General features: G+C 39.9%; 1 pseudogene; it reads left to right on the forward strand.

Moving 5' to 3' along the window:
• The first annotated feature begins 24,311 nt into the window (after window positions 1-24,311).
• Window positions 24,312-24,944, forward strand: LOC144282513 (proteasome maturation protein pseudogene; annotated as a pseudogene).
• The last annotated feature ends 2,549 nt before the right edge of the window (window positions 24,945-27,493 follow it).

Raw genomic sequence — 27,493 nt, forward strand, 5'->3', positions numbered from 1 at the left:
CAATAGAACATTGATATCACAATGAGAATACAGCAATAGAATAGTAACATAACCCCAGCTACTGGTCTATACTAGGAATCTGCCCATATCAGCCTTAAATTCCACCCTGCTCAATCTTTTTAAGTCATATGGATGCTGGAGTCTTTTTTTTCCTTTGTGGCTATTTTCTAGATTTCCTGAATCTGGGCTCTTTCAGTTCTGTCTCCATCCAGCTTTGATATATTTGTGTTTGGTGTACCCCTCTCAGTGAGCTTCAATTATGTGAAAGAGAAGGGACCAGTGGTGGTTGTGTGGACTTTTTTCCTCCCACTCCCTTCCTTTTGTGTCATTCCTTTTCTCCAAGGACATGGAAGAAGGAGAAGAGAGAGAGAGAGAAGGATTAAGATGAAGCTGGATAGATAAGCCTGTGGCTGGTTTTATTACTCTGAATGAAGGTACAGGATCTAAAGGCAGCCCTGCTTTATTCGAGCCAGAGCAAGGTTGATGGGAGACCAGGTGTGGGAGTATGCCCCTACAAGAAAGGGTGTTTCAGTGATTACACATTAACTATGTTCACTGAGGGGAAAGTAGATTTAAAAAAGCAGATGTTCCTGCAGCCCAGTAGAATGAGAACCACTCTTGATCCTGTCAAAAGAACATTTTGAATCAAAGGGGCTTCATGGAAGCAAAAGAGTTTTGTGATTGAGTGCTATGATGTGGCCTTTTAATCATTAAACCTTTTCATAGTGGTAAAATGAACCTCCATTGTCGTGGCCACACCAATAAGGTCATCCAACTTAGAGAAAAAGAAGGACTTTGCTATGGGAGAGGGCACTAAAAGAAGGGGATGGGCAGGCAGCCCTGTGGCATTTATAAGGTAATAGCAGCAGTACATTGAAAAGAGAGAGAAGGCTGTCCAGGTTTGTTTGTTCAGTTTATTTTCCTGGCAACACGCTCTTACAAGCTGAACACGCCTTGAACAATGAACATTACTATTTTACAGATGGTCTGTTCCCCTCTTTTGTTTCCACACACAGTTTTACTGGATTGGTTTAGTTTTTACTGTTCTCTAAGTAAAGATTACTTAGGAATGTTGATTGGAAATAGCATTTTATTCCTTTTTTTTTTTTTTTTTTTTTTTTTTAGAGGCAGGGGAAGGGCTGAAGGAGAGGGAGAAAGAGAATCTTAAGCAGGTCCACACTCAGCAAGAAGCCCAAAGCGGAACTCAATTTAAGGACCCTGAGATCATGACTTGAGCCAAAACCAAGAGTTGGATGCTTAACTGACTGAGCTACCCAGGTGCCCTGGAAATGGCATTTTATTCTTAATCACTTTTCTACAGCTGTGGTGGAGCCATTAGCATGACCAGGAGGAGAGAATTGCATTGCCCCCTCTCCTGAGATTAATCAAACTGTCTGGTCTGAGCCAGGAGATGAGATTTATGAAGACACTGCCTCTATCTCCATTTCTGGAAAGGAACCTGCATTTTGGCTGACCTCATCATGATTGACTCACTACTATTTTTTTTTTCTTGAACATTTCCTATGACTTTGAAGTTCCACTGTTCTTTTCTGCTATAGTTTTCTATCGAGACAAACACTAGATCTTCTAATACAGTTGTTTTTCTTTTGCATCTTCCCCAATTGAAACTGTGTGCCCATGAAACACCAACTCCCCATTCCCCTCTTCCCGCAGCCCCCAGCAACCACTATTCTACGTTCTAGCTCCATGAATTTGATGACTTCAGGTACTTCACATAAGTAGAAGTCAGGAGAAAGTGAGAAATGAGAATAGGAGAGAAATTCTAACCAACTAAAGTTTATAGAATTTGGTTAACCATTTGGATTTAAAGTTTTCACCTTGCCTTCAGTGGGAAGAAGTTGAAAATAAACATCAGAAACATTCTACAATGACTAAACTGTATCATCTACTCTATGATATCACCAGGCACCAGCCCAGCCCAGCCCAGCTCCGCCTACCTGGACAAAGCACCCCTTCACACGGCCAGACCTTTCTTTGAGCTACTGATGACTTACCTCAGACGAGCCTTTCAGGTGTCCCAGCAGTTCTTTGCTTTTTGAGGTGATTCACTACTCAGATTTTCTTGACCACTATTAACATTCTTTCTCTACTACTCTCAGATCCCCATCATTTTCTTCTCTTCCTCACTCCTGGCTTATGTCACTGACATAAAGTATAGCATTCAGAAAGGAAGTTCCACAAGCTCCCACCATAAAATCTACCCATTCACTTGCCTCTGGGCCCACAATTGTTATCCCTCTTGTTATTAAGAGTAAACCCTCTCTGCTCCTACCTCTTGTTATTAAGAGTAAACCCTCTCTGCTCCTACCTCAGAAAACCCCCCCTACAGGGACATGGCCCCCATCTCATCTTGCCTACGTAGGAAATTGCTCTTTGGTCCTCTGCCCTCTCCCTTAACCTGTGTTTTCCCCTCTTCTGAATCACTCTATGAACATGCAAACATGTTATTATTTCTCCTTTCTTTAAAAAAAAGAATTTTCTCTTGATTCACACCCCATCCTTTGTTTAGTGCCAGATTTTTTGTTTGTTTGTTTCTTTGGATAGCAAAAATACTTGAGTGACCTGTATACTTTCTATCCTCTTACATTGATATCTCTCTTGAACACACTCCAGTCAAGCTATTAGAACTTCACTAAAACTACATTTACATGGATAGATCCAATGGTACATCCTTAATTTTACCTTATCTGGCCTTATAAGCAGCCTTTGACCAAGCTCATCACCCTCCCTTCATTGAACCTTCTGCATGGGGCTTCTAGGACACCACACTCTCTTGGTTTTTCTCCCACCTTACTGTTTACTCCTCAGAGCATTCTCCTGGTTCCTGTTTACCATCACTCCATCTGAAATTTGGAGCACCCTGGCCTCATTCCTGGGACTACTCCTGTAGTCTATGAGACTATCATGCCCTCAGTGAGCTTAGCTTGTTTCATGGCCTTTTAACTATAGAGCTGCACATCCAACTGCCCATTTGACATGTCCCCCTGGATGTATAATAGACATTGCTAATTTAATATGCACCAAGTATAATTGTTTTTATATTTATTTATTTATTTTATATATAGAGAGAGATTGAATGCTGAGTGTGGAGCTCCATGTGGGGCATGATCCCAGGACCCTGAGATCATGACCTGAGCCTGAGCCCAAACCAGGAGTCAGACACTGAAAACCAGCTGAGCCACCTAAGCACTCTGCACCAAACACACTTTTTAAATTCAACATCAAATCTGCTCAATCCTTTTTCAGGTATGCATTTCTCAATTAAGAGAAATGGCTATTTCCTCAAATGATAGAAACTTTATTCCTTTAGTTACTTAGCCTATAAACTTGGAGTCATTATTGATTTCTAAGTTCCTTATGGGACGTATATTCAATTCATTAGCAAGTCACATAAGCTCCACTCCAATATCAGCCAGAATGTGACCACTTTGTGTCACTCTCTACTCACTACTCTGGAGCAAGCCACCATTTCTCTCCTGGATTATGCAATCTCAACACACTAGTCACAGTGATTTTGGTAGTGTAAGTAAGGAGCTTTCCCCATCCAAAACATATACCATTACCTGTGTGTTTCTCTTTATGTAGACTATCTTTTAATTAAGGAGATTTATAAAATCTTTTAGTGGTTCCCCTAATCCAACTGAATTAATTGATTAATTAATAGATTCATATTAAAAACGGTTTCTCTACAACACAATGTAGTTCTGCTCTGTCACATGACATCTCTGAAGGCATCTACTATGCTTGTCCTCATTTACACATTGGCCTCCTTGCTGTTCCTAGATTGTACCAGGTGCAGTTTTGCCACAGGGCCTTTAATCTTGCAGTTCTCTCTGCTTGATAGTGCTTTTCTCCCAGATATCTGCATTGTTGGTTTTCAAGCTTTCTTCAGATCTTTTTTTAAAATTTTTGTATATTTTTTTATTGGAGTTTAACAGCATTTAGTATAACACCCAGTACTCACCCTGTCAAGTGCCCCCCTCAGTGCCCCTCACCCAGTCACCTCATTTCCCGGCCCACCTCCCCTTCCACTACCCCTTCTTCGTTTCCCAAAGTTAGGAGTCTCTCATGTCCTGTTTCCCTCTCTGATTTTTCCCACTCATTTTCTCTCTTTTCCCCTATAATCCCTTTCACTATTTTTTATATTCCCTGTATAAGTGAAACCATATAATGTTTGTCCTTCTCCGATTGACTTATTTCACTCAGCATAATACCCTCCAGTTCCATCCACGTCGAAACAAATGATGGGTATTCGTCCTTTCTGATGGCTGAGTAATATTCCATTGTATATACAGACAACATCTTCTTTATCCATTCATCTCTTGATGGACACCGAGGCTCCTTCCACAGTTTGGCTATTGTGGACATTGCTGCTAGAAACATCGGGGTGCAGGTATCTTGGTTTTTCACTGCATCTGTATCTTTGGGGTAAATCCCCAGCAGTGCAATTGCTGGGTTTTAGGGCAGATCTATTTTTAACTCTTTGAGGAACCTCCACACAGTTTTCCAGAGTGGCTGCACCAGTTCACATTCCCACCAACAGAGCAAGAGGGGTTACCCTTTCTCCACATCCTCTCCAACATTTGTTGTTTCCTGCCTTGTTAATTTTCCCCATTCTCACTGGTGTGAGGTGGTATCTCATTGTGGTTTTGATTTGTATTTCCCTGATGGCAAGTGGTGCGGAGCATTTTCTCATGTGCTTGTTGGCCATGTCTATGTCTTCCTCTGTGAGATTTCTCTTCATGTCTTTTGCCCATTTCATGATTGGATTGTTTGTTTCTTTGTTGTTGAGCTTAATAAGTTCTTTATAGATCTTGGAAACTAGCCCTTTATCTGATAAGTCATTTGCAAATATCTTCTCCCATTCTGTAGGTTGTCTTTGAGTTTTGTTGACTATTTCTTTTGCTGTGCAGAAGCTTCTTATCTTGATGAAGTCCCAATAGTTCATTTTTGCTTTTGTTTCTCTTGCCTTCATAGATATGTCTTGCAAGAAGTTACTGTGGCCAAGGTCAAAAAGGTGTTGCCCGTGTTTTCCTCTAGGATTTTGATGGAATCTTGTCTCACTTTAGATCTTTCATCCATTTTGAGTTTATCTTTGTGTATGGTGTAAGAGAATGGTCCAGTTTCATTCTTCTGCACGTGGATGTCCAATTTTCCCAGCACCACTTACTGAAGGCACTGTCTTTCTTCCAGTGGATAGTCTTTCCTACTTTGTCGAATATTAGTTGACCATAGAGTTGAGGGTCCATTTCTGGATTCTCTCTTCTGTTCCATTGATCTATGTGTCTGTGTCTGTTTCTGTGCCAGTACCACACTGTCTTGAAGATCACAGCTTTATAGTGATCTTTATACAACCTGAAATCTGACATTGTGATGCCCCCAGCTCTGGTGTTCTTTTTCAGTACTCCCCTGGCTGGCTATTCGGGGTCTTTTCTGATTCCACAGAAATCAGCTTAAGATGATTTGTTCCAACTCTCTGAAGAAAGTCCATGGTATTTTGATAGGGATGGCATTAAATGTGTAAATTGCCCTGGGTAGCATAGACATTTTCACAATGTTAATTCTTCCAATCCATGAGCATGGAATATTTTTCCATCTCTTTGTGTCTTCCTCAATTTCTTTCAGAAGTGTTCTGTAGTTTTTAAAGTATAGATCCTTTACCTCTTTGGTTAGGTTTATTCCTAGGTATCTTATGCTTTTGGGTGCAATTGTAAATGGGATTGACTCCTTAATTTCTCTTCCTTCAGTCTCATTGTTAGTGTATAGAAATGCCACTGACTTCTGGGCATTGATTTTGTATCCTGCCACACTCCCGAATTGCTGTATGAGTTCTAGCAATCTTGGGGTGGAGTCTTTTGAGTTTTCTATGTGCAGTATCATGTCATCGGCGAAGAGGGAGAGTTTGACTTCTTCTTTGCCAATTCAAATCCTTTAATGTCTTTTTGTTGTCTGATTACTGAGGCTAGGACTTCCAGTACTATGTTGAATAGCAGTGGTGAGAGTGGACATCCCTGTCTTGTTCCTGATCTTGGGGGAAAGGCTCCCAGTGTTTCCCCATTGAGAATTATATTTGCTGTGGGCTTTTCGTAGATGGCTTTTAAGATGCTAAGGAATGTTCCCTCTATCCCTACACTCTGAAGAGTTTTGATCAGGAATGGATGCTGTATTTTGTCAAATGCTTTCTCTGCATCTAATGAGAGGATCATATGGTTCTTGTTTTTTCTCTTGTTGATATGATCTGTCCCATTGATTGTTTTGTGAGTGTTGAACCAGCCTTGCATCCCAGGGATAAATCCCACTTGGTCATGGTGAATAATCTTACTGTACTGTTGGATCCTATTGGCTAGTATCTTGTTGAAAATTTTTGCATCTGTGTTCATCAGGGATACTGGTCTATAATTCTTTTTTTTTTTAAGATTTTATTTATTTATTCGAGAATGAGAGAGAGAGAGAGAGAGAGAGAGAGAGAGAGAGAGAGAGAGATTGAGAGAGGCAAAGACATAGGCAGAGGGAGAAGCAGGCTCCATGCAGGAGCCTGATGCGGGACTGATCCAGGGACTCTAGGAGCACACCCTGGTCCAAAGGCAGGCGCTAAACTGGTGAGCCACCCAGGGATCCCCTGGTCCTATAATTCTCCTTTTTGGTGGGGTTGTCTGACTTTGGAATTTAGGTGATGCTGGCCTCATAAAACAAGTTTGGACATATTCTGTCCCTTTTTATCCTTCAGAACAGTGTTAGTAGAATAGGTATTATTTCTTCTTTAAACGTTTGATAGAATTCCCTTGGGAAGCCATCTGGCCCTGGACTTTTGTGTCTTGGGTGGTTTTTGATGACTGCTTCAATTTCCTCCCTGGTTATTGGCGTGTTCAGGTTTTCTATTTCTTCCTGTTCACAGTTTGGGTAATTTGTGGTTTTCCAGAAATGCATCTATTTCTTCTAGATTGCCTAATTTATTGGTGTATAGCTGCTCATAACATGTTTTTAAAATCATTTGTATTTCGTTGGTATTGGTTGTGATCTCTCCTCTTTCATTCATGATTTTATTAATTTGAGTCTTTTCTCTCTTCTTTATAATAAGGCTGGCTAATGGTTTATTTTTCTTATTAATTCTTTCAAAGAACCAACTCCTGGTTTTGTTGATCTGTTCCACACATCTTCTGGTCTCTATTTCATTGAGTTCTGCTTGAATCTTTATTATCTCTCTTCTTCTGGATAGGTTTTATTTTCTAGGTGTAGATTTTATTTGCTGTTCTTTCTCTAGTTCCTTTAGGTATGAGGTTAGCTTGTGTATTTGAGTCTTTTCCATTTTTTTGAGGGATGCTGGTATTGTGATGTATTTCCTATTGCGATGTATTTCCCTCTTAGGACTGCTTTTGTTGTATCCCAAAGATTTTGAACAGTTGTATCTTCATTTTCATTAGTTTCCATGAATCTTTTTAATGCTTCTCTAATTTCTTGGTTGACCTGTTCATCTTTTAGTAGGATGCTCTTTAATCTCCACGTGTTTAAGTTTCTTCCAAATTTCTTCTTGTGATTGAGTTCTAGTTTCAAAGCATTATGGTCTGAAAATATGCAGGGGACAATCCCAATCTTTTGGTATTGGTTGAGACCTGATTTGTGACCCACTATGTGGTCTATTCTTCAGAAAGTTCCATGTGCACTTGAGAAGAATGTGTGTTCAGTTGCATTCAGGTGGGAAGTTCTGTATATATCTGTGAAATCCATCTGGTCCAGTGTATCATTTAAAGCCCTTGTTTCTGTGGTAATGTTGTGCTTAGAAAATCTGTCATTTGCAGAAAGTGCTGTGTGGAATTCTCCTACTATTACTGTATTATTATCTAAATATCTCTTCATTTTGGTTATTAATTGATTGATGTACTTGGCAACTCCCACATTAGGGGCATAAAAATTCATGATTGTTAGGTCTTCTTGTTGGATAGACCCTTTATGTATGATATAGTGTCCCTCTTCATCTCTTACTACAGTCTTTGAGATAAACTTTAATTTATCTGATATGAGGATTGCTACCCTAGCTTTCTTTTGAGGACCATTTGAATGGTAAATGGTTCTCCAACCTTTCATTTTCAGGTTGGAGGTGTCCTTAGGTCTAAAATGAGTCTCTTGGGCAGCCTGGGAGGCTCAGCGGTTTAGTGCCACCTTCATCCCAGAGCATGATCCTGGAGACCTGGGATCAAGTCTCACATCGGACTCCCTGCTCGGAGCCTGCTTCTCCCACTGCCTGTGTCTCTACCTCTCTCTCTCTCTCTCTCTCCGTTTCTCCTGAATAAATAAATAAAATCATTTTTTTAAAAAAAGAAACATTTAAAAAAATAAACAAAAAATAAAATGAGTCTCTTTACGATAGCAATGGATTGGTCTTGCTTTTTTATCCAGTCTGAAACCCTGTGTCTTTTGATGTGATCATTTGGCCCATTCACATTCAGAGTAACTATTGAAAGAAATGAATTTAGTGTCATCTTTCTTCAGATCTTTATTCAAAACTCATCATGTCAATAAGACCTACTGTGGTCATCCAGTCTATCATTTCAACATTGCTATTGACGGAATGTTTGTGTCTCCCCAAATTCATATGTTGAAACTTAATTCACAATGTGATGGAATTTGGAGGTAGGACCTCAGGGAAGAGGCTAGGTCATAAGGCTGGAACCCTCATGACCTGAATTGGTGCCCTTATAAAAGAGACTCCAAAGAGCTCCCTTATCCCTTCTACCATGTGAAGACTCAGTGCAAAGCCAGCTGTCTAAGAACTAGGAAGGGGTTCTCACCAGTTACCAGATCTGCTAGCACCTTCATCTTGGGCATTCCAGCCTTCAGACCTGTGAGAAATAAATTTCTGTTATTTATATGCCCCCTAGTCTATGGTATTCTGTGATAGCAGTACAAATGGACTAAGACACTTTCATTCCTGATGTTTTGTATTCTTCTCTGATTTTTTTTCCCTCCTTTACACTTAGGACAATCCTGTAGAGTAAACATTTCCTTATTTATCTGGTTTATAACCATCTTCCCTACTAAAATATCAGCCTGAGGGGCAGAATTTTTGGCTGTCTGCCTCACTGCTGTATCCTCAGCCTCAAATATTCATAATAATGAACATCAATTTATATAGCACTTAATATTGACCAGTTTACCAATCACTTTAAGCACCACTTTGGATTCTCCAATTCTAATTTGCCTGTTGTTCCTGTTGCTATAGCAGTCCTACATACATGTGGGCTCTGGCTTTATACTTGTGGAACCTAACAGTGCCTCACCTCATGTCTGATCTCATGTACCTTTTGCTTCCCAGCCCAGGGGTCCTCTCCTGGTCCAAATTGTGAGTCACCCAAATACCTTGCTTGGTGCTCATGCATGTACCACCCATGAGGCATTCTTTAAGTAATGGGAGATGAAAGCCATAAAGTTAACTACCCCTTTTTTCCCCCAGGGCAGACTGTCCAAATGTAGGTTATATTGCTCCTCAAAGGATGATCCCATGAGATGGAATAGTTAGTCCCATTTAGCAATGGACAACTCAATAGTGCAGCCTTGTATTCTGTTTCCCTGTGACTGAATTCTCTAATAAAGTTATGACACAGACATCTTTCTTCAACCTCATATGTCTGGAGGAACCCAAGGTAAAAGACTTGGTATCAGGAGTGACCCTAGAAAACATGCTCAGAGTGAGATATTTAGCTGGATTGTTTATCAGGCTGACATCAGTAAGGACCACTTGTTGGGTGGTGACAACACCTGGCAATAATTAAAGCTTTCCTCTAGAATTAATTAGGATGAAGTAAGGATGGAAGGTGATGGGTTGAGATATGCAGTGGCTTTAGAATTTGATTACATGGGCTAATGCTAATTATATGAATTGTGGAATGAGCCGACTTTTGTTAACAAAAGTCTTGGAAAAAGGAAATGATGGGCTCAGAGCAGCTACTGTCAACTCAAAGCTTGACATGAGATCCAGGGGACTTCTACAAAAGCATTTAAGAAGACTCTCATTTTCTGTGGTGACAGAGACAGCTGTGGTGAAAATGAAGCCAAGGATATCATTGTAAGTGTGGGACATCTGTAGAGAAGACAAATGGGCAGCCTTGGCAGATTTCCTCTGTCAAAGTTGGAGTCTTTATAAGAAAAGAATGGGACCTTGAAATCTTGAATAGGGACATTTAATTGGACAAGCCTGAGAATAATAAATCCCCAGTTTCCTTTGTAACTTCAAAACTGCCTCTTGCTTAGGTGCAAAGCAATAGACTTGATACCTTATAGGCACCCATAAAATAATGCTTAATCTTCTCAAGATCTTCACCTGCCACACCACTCATTGCCCTCAGGGCCATAACCAGGGCCAGGTCTCCACACAGCCTGCATAGAGTAGGTCAGTACTTATTCAAAAAGAAAATAACTTATATATCAAAAGAATCACAAGATTTGGCTATTAATACCTGTAAGCACTGGGGGATTACAAGTGAGAAAGGGTCCTGAGGGTGTTGGACCAAGAAGATGGGGGAGGACACCATATAAGGCTAGAGCATGAAAATTTATTAACATGAAGTCATTAACCCATAACTCAAGTTTCAATTTTTCAATTTCAATTGAAAAATTGAAACTTTTCAATTTTTTTTTTAAAGGCGTGAGCTAATCCTATTTGGTCCTGATCCCTGGAATGTGTACCTGTTGTGTTATAAGAAAATGGAGGGAAAAAAAGAAAAGAAAATGGACTATTAGCAGATGTGATTAAGTTAAATATGTTGACATAGGAATATTATCCTAGATTATTTGGATAGCCCCTAAATCCAATCATAAGAGAAAGTAGAAGGAGATTACATTCAGAAAAGGAGGCAATATGATTAGAATGGAATGATGTAGCTCGATCAAAGAATTTGCAATCACCTCATCCCCTTCAAAACTCAAATAGATCATAGCAAATAACAGTGGATCACTTTGTGTGGTAGCCCCAATTGCAGCTGAGCTGCCATTTCAAATGTAATGATTTACAGCAGTAGATCAACACAGCTTATTGATCTTCTGAATGCATAATTGTTTATTCTATCAGTAGGGAAGACAAAAACAAGTTGGCTTTTTCTTGGCAATGTCAGTAGTATATGTTCACTCTTTCCCCAGCACTATGTTAATTCTCCTGCTTGCTGTTATGACTTTGTCTTCAGGGACCCTAATTCTTCATAGTCTACATAATATCATGCTGGTATATTATACTAATGAGATAAAATTGGACTAGTTAAGAAGAAAGTGGCTAATGCCATGGATATATTAGTAAAGTGCTACAAAATAGAAGATAAATCTTATGAAGATTCAGGGACCTGACACATAGTATGTTTAGTAGTCCAGGGGCCTTAGACATGCTAGGACAATTCCTCTAAGATAAAAGATTAGCTATTGTACCTCAGATCTCCTACCACTAAGAAAGAGAATTGTACTTACTTGATGTAAATCTTTGAATTTAGAGGCAATAAATCCCATTTTCGGAATATAGTTAACTCATGTTAAATTTCCTCATATTAAAGTTGCTTCCTGCAAAAATATAACCTAATAATATTTAATGGTGGACAATGTAGGATATTAATCTCTTAAATTTCTCTGATCAGAACATAAATCAATAGGTTATTTGAAAGCTATTTGCCATTATTTTACAAAGTTGAAATTCACATATCCTTTGACTTAGCATTTTCTCTTCTAGTAAGCTGTCATGATACCTGAAAATATGTAGAAAATGTTCTTAGTATTCATAAGTCAAATCAAAGAGATTATACAAATTAACTGTGGCATATTTATACAATATAATAATATATAAGTCATGTGTTTGCATCGGAAAAAAAATAATATATAAGTCAAATGACTGAATTACAGCATTGCAGGACAATGGATTAATTGAAGGAACATAACATTGAATGAAAAGGTACATTTCCCCTGAGATGATACACAGTGTGTTAAAGTTAAAAAGTACACTTTTAAAAATACATAGAGGCATGATATGATTATGAAAATGGGAATGGAGATGATGGTAATGATGCTGATGGTGGTGATGATGATGATGATAGAAATGTGGTATGATTTTTTTAAGATTTGTTTATTTGAAAGAGAGAGCATGTGCACGAGTGTGGGGGGAGGGGCTGAAAGGGAGGGAGGGAATCTCAAGCAGAAGTCAACTGAGCTCAAACGCATGCTGGGCTCTACCTCAGGATCCTGAGATCATGACCTGAGCTGAGACCAAGAGTGGGATGCTTAACTGACTAAGCCACCCAGGCATCCCAAAATGTGGTATGATTATTAAAATCACTTGGGGTTATCATGACTTGAGGAAGATAGAAGGATAAATGAAGAACTACACGGGCAATAGAGGTTCCCCAATTTGGGTAGTAAATTTATGATATTTATTACATTATTAAATACAAATACATCTACAAATAAAAGAGAACCTTGCATGGGTCAATGAGAGTATGGTATGAACCAAAAAGTGTGATTGCTCCAGTTCTACATAAAACAAAGTGACTTCTTTGGATTAAGTTATTGTGTCTATGGAAACTCCCATTAAAAACTAAGTATCCAACCTGAGGACTCCTTAAGCTAATTCCCTTCCCCTGAATAGGAAAATGTATGTTAAGTTATATACTCTCCCACAGAGTAGAGTAGAGTAGAGATTGAGACACTGAGTAACTGCAATTCGATGAGAAAGAAGGCTAGAGTGTGTCTGAACTTGGGAAGAGCTGCAGGGGAGAGACGTTTCTGTGGAGGGAAGAGAGGAGGGGGTAGTGAGTGTGAAAGAAATTTTAGAAAAAGCATGCAAGGTGATTTTTCCTTTATTTCAAATAGTAGCCATATCTAGCTTTGTTCCAATGCATTTAGTTTTCAGCTGTTATTTATTTACATAATATAGGAGTTCACAATCTAAACAAAGTGTAGTCATAAGATTCCAGGGTTTGATCTGAATTACACTGAGCATGTATTAGCACTCTAAATTTGACCTGCCACACTTAGGAAAGAAGATAGATAAATGTAATATATTTCACAGAGAAAATACTGCCCAGTTTGTTGACAAGAATCATTCTTTGCCCTGCCTCTGAAAGATAAGGGGGAACACAGTTTTGCTTTTGTCTCCTAAACTTTAATTTAAATAATTAGCCCTAAAAATTAAAAAAAAAACTCAATTGGAAAAAAATTTTCTTGTCATTTCATGTCTCCTTAAAATTAATATTCTATTCTTGATGCCACAAACTTTCTTGTAGCCCTTTTATCCTATTTTTTTTTCACGTATTATTCAAAGTTGGGAATAGATCATTCTCCAATAAGTAGATTTTGGAGAGAAAATCTCCACAAAACATAAAGGTTTTGTTTTCCCCATACTAAATACAAGGTTTGGAGAACTATACATCATTTTAAAAGAACAAAAAAAGCAACATTCAAAATAAACAAACAGTAAAGTCACTCCACCAAAACACACTGTTTTGAAATCTTAGACCAAATTCACTTTAAAGAAGTAAAAATGTCAACGTAGGTTAAGAAATAGTGTGTTTATGTCTGGGTCATGTTTATAACAGTCAGCAGTTATGATTTTCTGAAGCCTTTAAGAAATTGGTTCTTTTTGCAGCAGGACTGTGTCACATATAATGTTCCTCTTCAACCTGCAGAAATATGAACAAAAGGATGAAATCTCTTTATTTGTTGCACTTTATTGTCTTGTCACAGTTAAAGCAATATTTATTTTCTTCCTCCCTGCGTCTTTTGGGACCTATAGTAAATCAAAAAAGTAAACTCTCAGGTTCATTGTGTGAGGGGCTTACTTCTAGGCTTCTACAGTTGCCACAGTAACTAATTAGAAATTTGCATCTCTAAGAGAATTATTTAATGCTGATGTGTAAGCCCTTTTATTCTTGGGAGCTTGGCCTTTTGCTAGGAAGCTCCTGGTAGATGTTGGACCTTGAGGTCATACTGTACAAGCTCTGAACGTAGGTGGCCCTAGTTTTCCCCTTTTATCTGGATGATTCATACCCAGTGAAGAAAATGTCTTGCCAGGTCTTTGTTGAACGGTGGGCATCTGAAAAGCAACACTTGATTCATTTAGGCACATTTGCTTTCACCTGTAACTTCTTCTCTATTGCTCATTAGCTAACTCTTGTGTAATTGAGTCATGCATGTTAGACTAGTAGAGCTGATTATGCCAACCAACCCACTGAAAGGAATCCCTCCTTCGATTTGTCCTGAAGTCTAAGAAGACAATGCTGCTGAAATGCAAAACATTTTGCAGACTTGGGCAATGTGTATAGTAATATGAAAATGAATAGTTCTCCCAGAAGAGCAGCTTCTTTTCAAAGGTTTCAACATGGTGTTCCCACAGTATAGGAAGAAAAGGGAAGCCCCCTTGTGGTGCAAAGACAGAGGCCAAAGAGAAGGGAATGGGGGCTCCTGAAAAACTTGTCCTGAATCCCAGAAGTTGCTGACTGCATTTAGAGCTGCCGTTCTATGCTGCTCGCACATTTGAGAGTTAGGAATGGGGACATAAGGAGGAGAGATGGATTTGGTTCATCTCGATTCCTGACCCAACTAATCCTATCAAAGTAGGGGAGCCCATGAATTTATTGCAGCCAAAGGACAGAACAAAAATATGTCCCAAGACAATGACCAAGCCTGTGATAAGAGCAGATTCATCACACTCATGTTCAATGCAGCATTTGCTATAAGAAAAAGGTGGAAGCAATCCAAGTGTCCATTGATGGACGAATGGACAAACCAACTAAATAAACACATACACTAAAATCTTATTCAGCCTTGAAAAGGGAGGACATTCTGACACATCCTACAATGTGGATGGATCATGAGGACATCATGCTATGGAAAATAGGCCAGTCATGAATGGACAAATACTGCATGAGTCTACTTATATGACATATCTAGATGCTACAGTCTGAATGTTTGTATACCCTCACCCCAAGTTCATATTTTGAAACCTAATTCTCAGTGAGATGGTATTTAGAGGTGAAATCTTTGGGAAGTAAGTAGGTTATGAGGTGTGGAGCTCATGACTGGCATTACTAGTCATATAAAAAAAAGACACCAGAGAGATCACTCACTCTTTCACTGCATAGAGACACAGTGAGAAACTGGCCGTCTACCAGACACTGAATCTGCCAGCACTTTAATCTTGGAATTCCCAGCCTCCAAAACCATAAGAAATAGTTTTCTGCTGCTTATAAGACACTCAGTCTATGGTATTTGTTTTAGCAATTTGAACTAAGGAAGGTGCTCACTCTTAGAGAGAAAGATCTGATTCTTTCATGTAAAAGAAGGCAGAGGAGGACCACAAAGGTACTGGTTTCCCTGTTGTTGGGCAGAAGGGGCACCACGTTGACGGAAGTGACAACCTGGAATCTCCATGATCACTGCCCTAGCCACAGCACCTGTGCGTCTAAGGAAATGAACATTTTAAATATAATCTTGCACGTATTCTGGAGGCAGATAGAATTAATCTAGTTAATAATGGTTTCTTAAAAAGTTTTGATCAAATCAAATGGTTTATCTTTTCATTAAACTGAACAAAAAAATACTACTGTTTGAGTAATTTTCTTTTTTTTTTTTTTTTTAGTTTTTACTTATTTATTCATGAGAGACACAGAGAGAGAGAGAGAGGCAGAGACACAGGCAGAGGGAGAAGCAGGCTCCGTGCAGGGAGCCGGATGTGGGACTCCATCCCGGGTCTCCAGGATCACGCACTGGGCTGAAGGCGACGCTAAACCACTGAGCCACTGGGGCTCTCCTGCATTTTCTTTCTATCTGGCTTCTACTTCTGAGGCTCATAAAAGCCATTTCTCTGTTAAGAGGTTTGAATAATCTGTCGATTTTAAATGTAAAATCATCTTACCTCAATTTTGCTGCATATACAAGGCATTGCTTGATGACTTTAGAGATTAAGTCTTTAGTTCCAGTGGGTTTTTCTTGAAGTTAGGAATAACAGGTATCTTCCTAAATGAGTGATTTTGAATTACTTTTTTCAGCCATAGGTCCTAGCACACTGGCATTATGCTTTAACAACAAATAAATTCGACTTTATCCAACCAGAATCATATTTATTTTTAACTGAATTTTTGCCATGAATTTGTATTTCAAATTAATTTATATAGAACACCAGTAACATTGCCACTATATATTGCCACTATATAGAACACCAGTAACATTGATTTTTGTGCTCATTTCTAGAACACTCAAAAGTTTGAACAATAAGTAACTTACTAGGCTTATTAGAACATTTTCTGGGGAGGAGGAGCAAGATGGCGGAAGAGTAGGGTCTCCAAATCACCTGTCTCCACCAAACTACCTAGAAAACCTTCAAATTATCCTGAAAATCTATGAATTCGGCCTGAGATTTAAAGAGAGACCAGCTGGAATGCTACAGTGAGAAGAGTTCGCGCATCTATCAAGGTAGGAAGACGGGGAAAAAGAAATAAAGGAACAAAGGCTTCCAAGGGGGAGGGGCCCCGCGAGGAGCCGGGCTGAGGCCGGGGCGAGTGTCCCCAGGACAGGAGAGCCCCGTCCCGGAGGAGCAGGAGCTGCACCGACCTTCCCGGGCGGAAAGGGGCTCGCGGGGAGTTGGAGCAGGACCCAGGAGGGCGAGGATGCCCTTGGGCTCCCGGGGACAGTAACAGCAACTGCGCGCCCAGGAGAGTGCGCCGAGCTCCCTAAGGGCTGCAGCGCGCACGGCGGGACCCGGAGCAGCTCAGAGGGGCTCGGGCAGAGGAAGAGGCTCCGTGCGGAGGGGGCTGCGCGGCCCCGGGAGCAGCTCGGAGGGGCTTGGGCGGCTGCTCCGCGGAGGGGGTTGCGCGGCCCGGGAGCGCGAATCCAACAGCGCAGACCCCGGAGCACAGGGCGCCCGGACACAGCCCAGGATCCGGCCTCCCCCGGGACAGGCAGAGGCCGGGGAGGGCCCAGGACAGCAAGGACGCTCCTGCCCCAGCTGAGCAGATCAGCGGCCCCGCCTCGGAGCCTCCAGGCCCTGCAGACGGAGTTCCTGCGGGAGCTGAATCCAGGTTTCCAGAGCTGCCCCGCCACTGGGGCTGTTCCTCCTGCGGCCTCACGGGGTAAACAACCCCCACGGAGCCCTGCATCAGGCAGGGGCACAGCAGCTCCCCCAACTGCTAACACCTGAAAATCAGCACAACAGGCCCCTCCCCCAGAACACCAGCTAGACTGACAACTTCCAGGAGAAGCCAAGGGACTTAAAGAACACAGAATCAGAAGATACTCCCCGGTGGTTCTTTTTTTGTTTGTTTGTTTTTGTTTTTGTTTTGTTTTGCTTTTTGATTTGTTTCCTTCCCCCACCCCCCTTTTTTCTCCTTTCTTTTTCTTTCTCTTTTTCGTTTTTTTTTCTTTTTCTTCCCTTTTTTTTCTCTTTCTCTTTTCTTTCCTTCTTTCTCTCCTCTCTTTTTCTCTTTTTCCCAATACAACTTGCTTTTGGCCACTCTGCACTGAGCAAAATGACTAGAAGGAAAACCTCACCTCAAAAGAAAGAATCAGAAACAGTCCTCTCTCCCACAGAGTTACAAAATCTGGATTACAATTCAATGTCAGAAAGCCAATTCAGAAGCACTATTATACAGCTACTGGTGGCTCTAGAAAAAAGTATAAAGGACTCAAGAGACTTCATGACTGCAGAATTTAGAGCTAATCAGGCAGAAATTAAAAATCAATTGAATGAGATGCAATCCAAACTAGAAGTCCTAACGACGAGGGTTAACGAGGTGGAAGAACGAGTGAGTGACCTAGAAGACAAGTTGATAGCAAAGAGGGAAACTGAGGAAAAAAGAGACAAACAATTAAAAGACCATGAAGATAGATTAAGGGAAATAAACGACAGCCTGAGGAAGAAAAACCTACGTTTAATTGGGGTTCCCGAGGGCGCCGAAAGGGACAGAGGGCCAGAATATGTATTTGAACAAATTCTAGCTGAAAACTTTCCTAATCTGGGAAGGGAAACAGGCATTCAGATCCAGGAAATAGAGAGATCCCCCCCTAAAATCAATAAAAACCGTTCAACACCTCGACATTTAATTGTGAAGCTTGCAAATTCCAAAGATAAAGAGAAGATCCTTAAAGCAGCAAGAGACAAGAAATCCCTGACTTTTATGGGGAGGAGTATTAGGGTAACAGCAGACCTCTCCACAGAGACCTGGCAGGCCAGAAAGGGCTGGCAGGATATATTCAGGGTCCTAAATGAGAAGAACATGCAACCAAGAATACTTTATCCAGCAAGGCTCTCATTCAAAATGGAAGGAGAGATAAAGAGCTTCCAAGACAGGCAGCAACTAAAAGAATATGTGACCTCCAAACCAGCTCTGCAAGAAATTTTAAGGGGGCCTCTTAAAATTCCCCTTTAAGAAGAAGTTCAGTGGAACAGTCCACAAAAACAAAGACTGAATAGATATCATGATGACACTAAACTCATATCTCTCAATAGTAACTCTGAATGTGAACGGGCTTAATGACCCCATCAAAAGGCGCAGGGTTTCAGACTGGATAAAAAAGCAGGACCCATCTATTTGCTGTCTACAAGAGACTCATTTTAGACAGAAGGACACCTACAGCCTGAAAATAAAAGGTTGGAGAACCATTTACCATTCGAATGGTCCTCAAAAGAAAGCAGGGGTAGCCATCCTTATATCAGATAAACTAAAATTTACCCCAAAGACTGTAGTGAGAGATGAAGAGGGACACTATATCATACTTAAAGGATCTATTCAACAAGAGGACTTAACAATCCTCAATATATATGCTCCGAATGTGGGAGCTGCCAAATATATAAATCAATTATTAACCAAAGTGAAGAAATACTTAGATAATAATACACTTATACTTGGTGACTTCAATCTAGCTCTTTCTATACTCGATAGGTCTTCTAAGCAAAACATCTCCAAAGAAACGAGAGCTTTAAATGATACACTGGACCAGATGGATTTCACAGATATCTACAGAACTTTACATCCAAACTCAACTGAATACACATTCTTCTCAAGCGCACATGGAACTTTCTCCAGAATAGACCACATATTGGGTCACAAATCGGGTCTGAACCGATACCAAAAGATTGGGATTGTCCCCTGCATATTCTCGGACCATAATGCCTTGAAATTAGAACTAAATCACAACAAGAAGTTTGGAAGGACCTCAAACACATGGAGGTTAAGGACCATCCTGCTAAAAGATAAAAGGGTCAACCAGGAAATTAAGGAAGAATTAAAAAGATTCATGGAAACTAATGAGAATGAAGATACAACCGTTCAAAATCTTTGGGATGCAGCAAAAGCAGTCCTAAGGGGGAAATACATCGCAATACAAGCATCCATTCAAAAACTGGAAAGAACTCAAATACAAAAGCTAACCTTACACATAAAGGAGCTAGAGAAAAAACAGCAAATAGATCCTACACCCAAGAGAAGAAGGGAGTTAATAAAGATTCGAGCAGAACTCAACGAAATCGAGACCAGAAGAACTGTGGAACAGATCAACAGAACCAGGAGTTGGTTCTTTGAAAGAATTAATAAGATAGATAAACCATTAGCCAGCCTTATTAAAAAGAAGAGAGAGAAGACTCAAATTAATAAAATCATGAATGAGAAAGGAGAGATCACTACCAACACCAAGGAAATACAAACGATTTTAAAAACATATTATGAACAGCTATACGCCAATAAATTAGGCAATCTAGAAGAAATGGACGCATTCCTGGAAAGCCACAAACTACCAAAACTGGAACAGGAAGAAATAGAAAACCTGAACAGGCCAATAACCAGGGAGGAAATTGAAGCAGTCATCAAAAACCTCCCAAGACACAAGAGTCCAGGGCCAGATGGCTTCCCAGGAGAATTTTATCAAACGTTTAAAGAAGAAATCATACCTATTCTCCTAAAGCTGTTTGGAAAGATAGAAAGAGATGGAGTACTTCCAAATTCGTTCTATGAAGCCAGCATCACCTTAATTCCAAAGCCAGACAAAGACCCCGCCAAAAAGGAGAATTACAGACCAATATCCCTGATGAACATGGATGCAAAAATTCTCAACAAGATACTGGCCAATAGGATCCAACAGTACATTAAGAAAATTATTCACCATGACCAAGTAGGATTTATCCCTGGGACACAAGGCTGGTTCAACACCCGTAAAACAATCAATGTGATTCATCATATCAGCAAGAGAAAAACCAAGAACCATATGATCCTCTCATTGGATGCAGAAAAGCATTTGACAAAATACAGCATCCATTCCTGATCAAAACTCTTCAGAGTGTAGGGATAGAGGGAACATTCCTCGACATCTTAAAAGCCATCTATGAAAAGCCCACAGCAAATATCATTCTCAATGGGGAAGCACTGGGAGCCTTTCCCCTAAGATCAGGAACAAGACAGGGATGTCCACTCTCACCACTGCTATTCAACATAGTACTGGAAGTCCTAGCCTCAGCAATCAGACAACAAAAAGACATTAAAGGCATTCAAATTGGCAAAGAAGAAGTCAAACTCTCCCTCTTCGCCGATGACATGATACTCTACATAGAAAACCCAAAAGTCTCCACCCCAAGATTGCTAGAACTCATACAGCAATTCGGTAGCGTGGCAGGATACAAAATCAATGCCCAGAAGTCAGTGGCATTTCTATACACTAACAATGAGACTGAAGAAAGAGAAATTAAGGAGTCAATCCCATTTACAATTGCACCCAAAAGCATAAGATACCTAGGAATAAACCTCACCAAAGATGTAAAGGATCTATACCCTCAAAACTATAGAACACTTCTGAAAGAAATTGAGGAAGACACAAAGAGATGGAAAAATATTCCATGCTCATGGATTGGCAGAATTAATATTGTGAAAATGTCAATGTTACCCAGGGCAATTTACACGTTTAATGCAATCCCTCTCAAAATACCATGGACTTTCTTCAGAGAGTTAGAACAAATTATTTTAAGATTTGTGTGGAATCAGAAAAGACCCCGAATAGCCAGGGGAATTTTAAAAAAGAAAACCATATCTGGGGGCATCACAATGCCAGATTTCAGGCTGTACTACAAAGCTGTGGTCATCAAGACAGTGTGGTACTGGCACAAAAACAGACACATAGATCAGTGGAACAGAATAGAGAATCCAGAAGTGGACCCTGAACTTTATGGGCAACTAATATTCGATAAAGGAGGAAAGACTATCCATTGGAAGAAAGACAGTCTCTTCAATAAATGGTGCTGGGAAAATTGGACATCCACATGCAGAAGAATGAAACTAGACCACTCTCTTTCACCATACACAAAGATAAACTCAAAATGGATGAAAGATCTAAATGTGAGACAAGATTCCATCAAAATCCTAGAGAAGAACACAGGCAACACCCTTTTGGAACTCGGCCATAGTAACTTCTTGCAAGATACATCCACGAAGGCAAAAGAAACAAAAGCAAAAATGAACTATTGGGACTTCATCAAGATAAGAAGCTTTTGCACAGCAAAAGATACAGTCAACAAAACTCAAAGACAACCTACAGAATGGGAGAAGATATTTGCAAATGACATATCAGATAAAGGGCTAGTTTCCAAGATCTATAAAGAACTTATGAAACTCAACAGGAAAGAAACAAACAATCCAATCATGAAATGGGCAAAAGACATGAAGAGAAATCTCACAGAGGAAGACATAGACATGGCCAACATGCATATGAAAAAATGCTCTGCATCACTTGCCATCAGGGAAATACAAATCAAAACTACAATGAGATACCACCTCACACCAGTGAGAATGGGGAAAATTAACAAGGCAGGAAACAACAAATGTTGGAGAGGATGCGGAGAAAAGGGAACCCTCTTACACTGTTGGTGGGAATGTGAACTGGTGCAGCCACTCTGGAAAACTGTGTGGAGGTTCCTCAAAGAGTTAAAAATAGACCTGCCCTACGACCCAGCAATTGCACTGTTGGGGATTTACCCCAAAGATACAAATGCAATGAAACGCCGGGACACCTGCACCCCGATGTTTCTAGCAGCAATGGCCACGATAGCCAAACTGTGGAAGGAGCCTCGGTGTCCAACGAAAGATGAATGGATAAAGAAGATGTGGTTTATGTATACAATGGAATATTACTCAGCTATTAGAAATGACAAATACCCACCATTTGCTTCAACGTGGATGGAACTGGAGGGTATTATGCTGAGTGAAATAAGTCAGTCGGAGAAGGACAAACATTATATGTTCTCATTCATTTGGGGAATATAAATAATAGTGAAAGGGAAAATAAGGGAAGGGAGAAGAAATGTGTGGGAAATATCGGAAAGGGAGACAGAACGTAAAGACTGCTAACTCGGGGAAACGAACTAGGGGTGGTAGAAGGGGAGGAGGGCGGGGGGTGGGAGTGAATGGGTGACGGGCACTGGGTGTTATTCTGTATGTTAGTAAATTGAACACCAATAAAAAAAAAAAAGAATCGAGAAAAAAAAAAAAAAAAAAAAGAACATTTTCTGAAAACATGAAATGTTTCCATGAAAAATACAAAGAGATATATTGCATGTCTATACAACATATTTTATTTAAAAAAAATAGTGAAATAATTTTAAGGGCTGTTTTAAGATGTGGCCCTCCATGCTATGCTCTATGGAACTGTTCTTATTTCACAGCAGACCATAAGGTTGCAATTAGGGTACCAATCATGGGCTAATAAAAGGAAAGCTATTCTCTCAGGAATAGATCAGTTTCTCTAGGCTCAGAGTTGGTTCATTAATACCCACATGCTGAGAATCCCTCAGTTAGGAGAAGGAAGCAAATACATGTAACTAATGTTTAAAAGTATAGATAAAAGCTAGAATGTTGGGGCACCTGGGTGGCTCAGTCAGTTAACCATCAGCTTTCAGCTCAGGTCATGATCTCAGAGACCTGGGATCAAGCCTTGTGTTGTGCCAGGGCTACCTGCTCATGAAGAGTCTGTGTATCTCTTTCCCTCTGCCCTGCCCCCAACTCATGTGCAGAGCTCTCTCTCTCTTTGCTCTCTATCTTTTTCAAGTAAATAAATAAATAATCTTTAAAAAACCCTAGAATATCAAAAACAAAAAAATATGAAATACATTGCTACAAATAAAACCAAGAAAAATGTGCTAAAATGTTTTCTTAGGATGTTATTCATTCATTCACTCACTCATTCATTCGGTTAGTCCCATCTACACCCATTGGAACACTCACCATGACACTCCTGGTGCTTCCCTTCAGGTATCTTTCCCTCTCATGAACATATAGATCATGTTTCCTCTTAAGGCACTTTTTCCTTTTAGAGTATTTGCCATGTTGCTTCATATGTCTGTCCTTATTTCGTTCCTTATTGTATCATCATAGACTTGACATAATTCCATAATTCCTTCCATAATTCCTTATTCCATGTAGAAAATGCTTGATATCTATTTATTGGATTATGTTTGGGTGTTGGTCTGAAAGGTTTTATCAAGTGTTTGCTCTGTTTGTTGCTAGACTGAAACCTAACACATCTGTAATCATTTTTATTGACACTTACTTAAAGATTTTCTTTCCAGAAAACAAAGTCATTCAAAAACTGTTCTGAATTTATTATTCAGGAAGATTGGCCAAACCATTCAAAGCAATAAATGTTTAGAGAGTAAATTTGAGAAAAGAGAGGAAAAGTCCAGTTTGGGGTATGTTTACTAACATAGCATAGCACAGCAAGACAAAGCATAGCAAAACTAAACTAAGCCTAGATTTGTAAAAACTAAAGAATGTACTACCTTTTATATTGCTACAGTAAATTTCTGGCAAAAAAAAAAAAAAAGATCTGTTCGTCAGTGATTGCGGGAAAACACGCATTCTTACACATTACTGGTGGGAAAATAAATGGTACAATCTTTAAGCCAGGGAATTTGATTTTACCCATCAAGATTACAAGTGCACATACCTTTCAACCCAGTGCTTTTGTTTTAAGAATTTATCCTACAGATATACTCACTTAGGTGCAGATTGGCATATGCACAAAATTCCTCATTGTTTTGCTGTTTCTCGTAGCAGAAGTTAAAAAATAATCCAAAAGTCTATCAGTAGGATATTGATTATAAATTATTTTATACACACACACACACACACACAGGAATACTATGCAGCCGCTAAATTAATTTATTGACATTATTAAATATTGACATGCGTGATTTCCAAGGTTTGTTTTTAAGTAAACAAGTAAAATCACTGAATACAGAATAATATACATTGAATGTTATCATTTGTGTAAAAAGAAGGACAGAAAAGATATATATGAATCTTTTCGAACATGCATACAGTATTTCTGAAAGAAAACACAGGAAATTGGAACCCCGGAAACGGACGTGAGCGGCGGGGTCGGCTGACAGTAATAGGGCCGAGCGGCTGTTCACAGAGCAAGTGAGGATGAATGCCAGAGGACTTGGATCTCAGATGAAGGACAGTATTCCAGTTACTGAACTTTCAGCAAGTGGACCTTTAGAACAGCATGATCTTCTTTGAAAAGGTCTCCCTTGTGTGAAAAATGAACTTTTGCCCAGTCATCCTCCTGAATTATCAGAAAAAAATTTCCAGCTCAACCAAGATAAAATGAATTTTTCTACACTAAGAAACATCCAGGGTCTGTTCGCTCCACTAAATTACAAATGGAATTCAAGGCAGTGCATTTCTTCCAAGCTCAAACCTTTCATTGGATATTTTAAGGGGTAATGATGAGAGTATTGGATTTGAAGATATTCTTAATGACCCGTCGCAAAGTGAACTAATGGGAGAACCACACTTGGTGGAATATAAACTCGGTTTACTGTAATCTGTTGTGCTGTTCATGAAAATAGAGGGGCTGCATGTTGTTTATAGTTGTCTTTTTACTATAATTTGATGTATACAACATTAAAAGTACTGACACATGAGAAAAAAAAACACAGGAAATTGGGTGCATTGATTACCTCTGGAGAGAACTGGGTGATTGATAAATAGGGAAAGGGGAACACATTTACTCTCTTAATGTAAAAATAGTACTTTATTGAGGTGAAAGTCACATAATATAGAACTAACCATTTTAAAGTGTGCAATTCAATGGCATTTGTGTGTTCACAATGTGATGTAACTCCTACTTCTATCCAGCTCCAAGACCTGTCCATCTCTCCGAAGTAAAGCCCCTTATCCATCAACCAACTTCTCCCCACAACCCCTCCCTCAGCTCCTGCCAACCACATCTTCCTTCTGTCTCTATGGATTTATCTATTCTGGATATTTTATATTGATGAATCATATACTCTGTGCCCTTTGCATCTGGCTCCTTTTACTTAGCAGAATGTTTTCGAGGTTACTTTTTTCTTTTTCTTTTTTTTTTGCATTTTTGCAATGTGAAATTTGTTGAGGTATTATATACTCAAAAACTACAAAATTAAAAATAAAACTGTTTTCTTCCTGCAACCTTGGGAACTAAAGTAAAGAAGATCTTCAGCCTAAATCAGAAATGGATATTCTGACCAAGATTTATGAAGAAAGAGGAAAAATACTCTTTCCTGCAATATCCCATCATGTTTCCTAATCTGAGCCCTCTCTGATTATCACATACCATAACACTGGGGGGCCTTATTTGGAGAATTCAGTATTGCCTTGAGTGATCTTTGTCATTAACTTGCAGATATTTGTCTAGAGCAATAAACTCCTATTACTTTATTGTGAACCTCAGTAGCTTGTGGAAGTCTGCCCATAAGCCAAAGGACCCTATTTCCCTTGGTACCAGTGGTAGTTCTTGATTCCATCACCTTATACAGACTATAGTACATCAGGAAAATACCATTGCTACATGGATCCCTCCTAGCAAACCACTGGGGGCTCAGATAAGGAGATTGTTGTCATAGATAAGGAACTGTGGAAGTCCTGGGGAACAATGCTGAAAAAAAATCATAACAGCTTTTGCTCCATGCCATCATTTAAATAGGGATTCCAGAATAAGTCCTCAATTCCAATTGTAGACCTTTTTAATACCTAGAAGACTGGAGTGGAAACACATTTTAGAAGTCTTCCAGGCTGACCTTTAATTACTAGTATAGGAGTTTGCTGTAATAGTGACATTTGGGGATCCCTGGGTGGCTCAGCCGTTTAGCGCCTGCCTTTGGCCCAGGGTGGGATCCTGGAGACTTGGGATCGAGTCCCACATCGGGTTCCCTGCATGGAGCCTGCTTCTCTCTCTGCCTGTGTCTCTGCCTCTCTCTCTCTCTCTCTCTCTCTCTCTCTCTCTGTGTGTGTCTCATGAATAAATAAATAAAATCTTTAAAAAAAATAGTGACATTTGATCATTGAGTAGATGCTTGTATGCTTTCTGTGAGAGGGAGCTCATAACTCAAAAGTTACTGCACTAGATTGATATCATTCCAGCCTGGAGTAACTAACTCATGCTGGAGACTTTTCTCTCTTAGTACTGGAAGTTCCATGTCCTGGAGAACCCCTGAGCCCAGGGATAAATGGAGTGGCTGGTCACTCTATTCCAGCCAAACACAATGCTGCCCTGGTAGGTATTGTGGTAGAAATAAGCTCCGAAGGATGGATTTGTTTTCCAAAGTCAGGGAGGGAGCACAAAAGAAGGACATTAAACTCTGTATTAACCCATACCACATGATCTCTGATCAATGTACAATTTCTAATGTATTATTGTGATTTTCCATTATAATTTTGGATCTCCAGTTTAGAACCATAGTTGTTAGGCACAGAGAGCCCTGCCATTTGTTAGCAGGGTTGTAACAAGATCAAAGATATCTTTTAGGAATATTTATCTTGGGGTAATGAGGATGATGATTTTTTTAAAAAGGTTTTTATCCATCCATTCGTGAGAGACACAGAGGGAGAGGCAGAGACAAGGCAGAGGGAGGCAGGCTCTCTGAGGGGAATGTGCTGTGGGACTTGATCCCAGGACCCTGGGATCATGCCCTGAGCCAAAAGCAGATGCTCAACCACTGAACCACCCAGGTACCCCAATGAGGATGATTATTATGAGAATGCCTGAGGTCAAGAAAACCATCCAGTGGGTAGGGCTGAGGGGATAAAGATAAAAGATTTGGGGAAAAAAGAGTAGGAACTGGTTGCCTTTGGGCTGAGTGTAGGAAAGAGGGAGGAACTGCTGACTGATACCCCTCCCTGAGATCACGATTTCACCAGCTTGTGGGGGCTCAGATAGGGATATTTTAACAAGCCCCCAAGTGACTTTTGTGCAGCAAGGATTGGAACCCAATGATTTAAATGTTCCAGGGTGGTTTATTGGGTGTTCATAGGATGTTTTTCTTCTTGAAAGACTCAATTACACATTTTGTTGTAGACACTTTAATCCTGAAGGAATGCCTACAGTTTCAGAGAAAGTGAGGGGAATTCGAGCTGGTTCTGGAAGAGTAAATGATGGAAAGTGCTGACTCTCTGTAACATCTGGTATCTGAGACTCTGCCACCCTCCTC

Source organism: Canis aureus, chromosome 1, assembly GCF_053574225.1.
Source record: "Canis aureus isolate CA01 chromosome 1, VMU_Caureus_v.1.0, whole genome shotgun sequence".
NCBI classification, from domain to species: domain Eukaryota; kingdom Metazoa; phylum Chordata; class Mammalia; order Carnivora; family Canidae; genus Canis; species Canis aureus.